Source organism: Calidris pugnax, unplaced genomic scaffold, assembly GCF_001431845.1.
Source record: "Calidris pugnax isolate Ruff unplaced genomic scaffold, ASM143184v1 scaffold188, whole genome shotgun sequence".
Lineage (NCBI taxonomy): Eukaryota > Metazoa > Chordata > Aves > Charadriiformes > Scolopacidae > Calidris > Calidris pugnax.
The window spans coordinates 12699713-12704309 of record NW_015091257.1 but is presented as its reverse complement, the minus strand read 5'-3'; the positions used below and the strand labels follow the sequence as shown (position 1 = coordinate 12704309).

Genomic DNA, 4597 nt, shown 5'->3' with positions numbered 1-4597 from the left:
ACCTTGTGAGGTTGAAAAGCCAGGTTTCCTCACACACTTCCTTCACAAACCATTCAATTAATTCCTTGTTGTACTGTGGCACACTTTGTGGCAGTGGAGCAGGAAGGAGCATTCAGAGTTGCGACAATTCCTTCACAGATGTTTGAGGAGCAGTTGGTTTCTTCAATTCTGGGGCCTCTGAGCACTAATCCAACATAAACATTGAAAAACAAAACGTAAGAACATTACCTAAGTAAAAAAAAGAGAGAGAGTTGCTGCTGACTAGCCCAGCATACACAATGCTACCAGCTGGCTTGTGTGTGTCTTGTTCAAATGGCTGCTGTGCCTTGCACAAACTCAGAATAATGATCATGGTAAATAACAGCAAGCCCCTGCTGACTTGCACCTACCATATTCCTTCACCTCATTTCTGCATATTCAGATACTTTCAAAAGCGGGTTTTTATTTTTCAAGGCAAGAAGTGACACGCATAAGCCATGGTTTAGGTTCTGTAATTCTCAAAACCAGCCTGGAAGACCACACTTCAGCTTCAAACTATTCCTTCAGCTCTGAAAATTCAGCTTCAAGGACGAATATCTGGGATGCTCGTTTTGTAGCTGTGTTTATCACATATGGCACCCATGCTCCTGAGAGAGAGCCATACATGACTTAGAAACCAATCCCATTTAAAAGAATGCCAGTGTCCAGAAGTCTCTCACAGGCGAACCTGTAACACCTGCACAGGAAAGAGAGGTGGGTAAGGATTCAAGGCATGACCTGATGATTTACTAGCATCTAGCAATCAGGCTACTAGATTGCACTAAATAGTATTTCATCAAGAGAGAGAGCTCCACATAAAAAAAAAAAAAAAGGAGCAGAGCAATGAAAAGTGTCATTTACGGTCTCCTGTATACTTACTTTGGTTCCACTGAGATTAAGTGTTCTGCATGAATCATAGTGGTACACTGATAGTTTGGCCAATGCTCAGACAGTACATCAGGGAAGAGAATTGCAGATAATAATGCAACATCCTGTTTGGAGGCTTAAGAGGCAAAAATCTAGCAGTAATCACTTCCAAGGCTAGTAACTCAGTTCTTATTGCCTTCGTAATGACTCCATAGTTATTCAGTCAATGAAAATGGAGTCTGATATTGAGCATGAATAAAATAAATTAACAATAAAATGAGTCTCACTCATATATCCACCGCTCACTTTAGCGGAGACCGGCAAAGATACAGTACATCCTTTTAAAGTATGTTGCCCTCTTTAAGGTGCTGAGATGGTTGAAAAGGAAGCAGGAGCAAAGACTTTCTTTACTAAATACCGGGTTGCTTTCCTGAAGAAAAGAAAAAAAAAAAAAGCTGTTAAAATGCAATAAAAAAAATTTCCATCAGAATTAATAAATAGCTCATGTTATTAAGGCCTTTTGGCTTACTTACAATTTTGGCTAACAATGAAAACACCACAAAATTCTTTCAGGGACTTCAGATTTGACACTAACTCCATACATGAAATGCCAGGACGTTGACCTTATTAGTTTTGGTATAAGAACAAATACTCCAGACATACCTACTATATTCTAATTAAACAAACAAACAAAAACCTCTAAGCAACTAGCCAAACAAAAAAACCTCAAGAATTGACATAAAACATACCAGGCAAACCCAAGCAAATTTAATCTTAGTTGATGTCAGCTTCCTTCCTCCCAGCCTGGCTCTCCAGCTCCAGGCTGTTCTCTTCTGCATCTCAAGTCATGCTGGAAATAACAGAGAGAGCAAACTCTTGGCTGGGGACCCCAAATGTCTTATGGTCAATGGATACATCCCCCGAAGACCTGCCTTATATTTATATACCAAGGATTTTATAACTATAGCAGTTTAAAAAACCATCCACATTAAACCAGGGGGGTTAATCATTCACGGCTTAGAAACCAAAATACTGAACTCACTCTTCTAAATCCATCTTGTTAGAGCTGGTTATAAGACAACAAACAAAGGCTAACGAACAGAAGGCTCACTGTGTCATGTCTGCAATGAGACTCCATGACATTTGTATCGTCACGGGTTTGTGGAACACTCAAAGGCTATTGTAGTATTGTTTTAAGCATCATATGTATTTTTATTAATTTGATAATTACAGCTAGTTCAGTATATTGCTAGCTCAATAGGTAAGTGACAGGATAATTTCTTACAGGAACAAACAATGGAGTTGGTATGAGGAGGGGTAATTAGTACAAATCATGAGGCTGAAACAAACAAAAAAAAAAGCAAGCAGCACATTTTCTGAAGTTCCTGGAAGAATCAGCACAAACAGAAAGGACAGCATTACCTCTGCTCATCACTGCTCTTCCCGATGGAGGTACTCAATCCCAAAACCGACTTTCTTAGTTGTTTACTGTGTCCTCCTCTGTAGAGCCAAAAGCAGCCTCGTTGGCAATGCCAGCACAGGAAAAGAGATGGGAACACGGGCCTGGGAATGGGAGGAGGGGGCGAGAAAGAAGTTGGGATTGAGATCACCTGAAATTGCCATGGAATCACACTTCAAACTGCTTAGAATAAGCTGGCCCATTTTAGAAAGAAATGAGCTAAAGAACGATCACACTATCAGGGAAAGCTTGAGAAAATTGCATCTTCTGGCTGAAACAGAGAAGGGGTGCCAGGACAGGCTGAAGAAGACAGAAGACTTCAGCTGGGCTAGATCTGGCTAGACAGAGTTCCCACCCTGCCTGACACACCACTGGTCTCACATGCCTCATCGTACCACCTGCAACTGCATATAGCAGATACTGACCAAGAGGAGATTTAATTAAGGTTGAAGTCTGAAGAAATCCAGCCAAGTAACAGAGAGGAGGGAGAGGAACAGTGGAACAACTGCCCTTGTATCACTGGATGAAACCATGAACTGAAACTGAACAGGAAAAACTGACAAAAAATTAGAACAAAGATACAGGATCAAAAAAAAAAAAAAAAAAGAATCAGTAGATCTCTGAGACTTTGCCTTCATCCCAATAAAACACACACATTTCTTGAACTCTCTGGGTGGTCTGTCTGATTTCAATCAACTAGGCGTTTGTAGAATGTGTGGTTTGATCCACCTGCAGAAACACTTCACTGAGCGGGGAAGTGACAAATCCTTATACAGGTCTGGTGCGGCTCCCTCAGAAACACATTTCTGAGCTCCCACTACCATAACGATGCTAATACACTGGAAGTAGGTCCGATGAAGAGGAATAAAAGTTGGTTGCTGGATTAAATAATGATTTAGAAGACCTAGGAGCACTCCAAGTGTGCACACACTCGTAAGGGAGAACGCATGGGATATACGATGCTAAATTCAAGAACAGCAAAGTGCAGATTAGGAAACAGATCATTTATGGAAGTTTTCTGAACCAGGTTATTTTAGGATGTTTCAGGGTATTTTAGACCATGGACCATTTCAGGACCATTTTAGACCACAGCCTCACAAGCAACAAGAGAAACTGCAACTATTGAGGACAAAACAATACACCGGTGTAAGGGAAGATGCTATGAGATAACAGATCCATACTCATCTGTTCCTGCACTTGATGAAAGCTAAGTTCAAACGAGAAGGGGATGGCTGCTAAACGAACATTAACTATGGCAGGAACAAGCCCCTACAACAGCAGCGCTCACCTTCTACCTGACCTCTAATACTGTAACTACCTTACCCATTCAGTTTGGTTTCATGTACCCCTCCTCATCCTCATGTCACTTTTCAATTATAACCTCTTCAATAAAACGGGAAGTATACATTTGCAATTTTCCTCAAGTACAATTATTACAGCATTCCTTGAAACGCCAGAAAATTGGCTTTCCTTTCAGACCATCCACATTTTCACACAGAAGCATTTCCAGCAACGCTTTTCTGCTGCCACAGCTGTTCTGTAGCCAGAAGAATAGGCTTTTTTTTTTTTTTTTTTCAAGCGTCCATAATAAAAAGTAATAAAAGCCTGACACATCCCAAAGCGCTTGGAGCTGCTCCCTAACCGAGAGCTACGGAGGGGAGAGCAATCTTTTCCCCTAGCCCTGTCCATCACCGCATCACACCATTAAAAGATCAGCTGGTTAAAGCTGTCTTTTCTAATTATTACCACCTTTAATGCCGGCGGGAGGATGAGCAGGGAGGATGTGGGCAGCTTTAGGTCCTTAAAAGATGAGGGGTTTTTTTCAATTTTTTTTTTTTTTTTTTATTAAGTGCTGGCTTGAAGAGACACGTCTCTAGATCGTCTTTCAACAAAAAATCTCACCTTGTACTTTCAGCCTAGAATTAGAATCTTAAAAATAATAATTAAAAAAAATCAACAAACCAACCAACCCACAAAAAAATAACCAAACAAAAAAACCCAAACCAGCCAACGAAACAAAAACACCAAATCAAAGTTGTTTTTCGCATGGAAAACCCCTCCAAATTAATAAAAGTAATTTAAAAAAAAATTCATTAATAATAATAAAAAAACCCCACCACTAAAAAAATGGCATTTGCGAAACGCAACGCCGCCAAAGGTGCTTAAACGCCGCTAAACAGACGGAGCGCGGGGCTTATCCTGCGGCTCTAATTAGGGCTCGGCAATCAAGGTGACATCGGGGGCAAAAAAACT

At 40.6% G+C, this 4597-nt stretch overlaps 1 long non-coding RNA gene across 1 annotated transcript; it reads right to left on the bottom strand.

Annotated features, from left to right (window-relative positions):
- Positions 1–443: 443 nt before the first annotated feature.
- LOC106898785 lies at positions 444–2649 on the bottom strand. Its single transcript, XR_001413972.1, has 4 exons — positions 2308–2649; positions 1635–1735; positions 1173–1315; positions 444–715 (listed from the first exon to the last, which is right to left on the bottom strand). It is a non-coding gene; the product is annotated as an uncharacterized LOC106898785 (long non-coding RNA).
- Positions 2650–4597: the final 1948 nt, after the last annotated feature.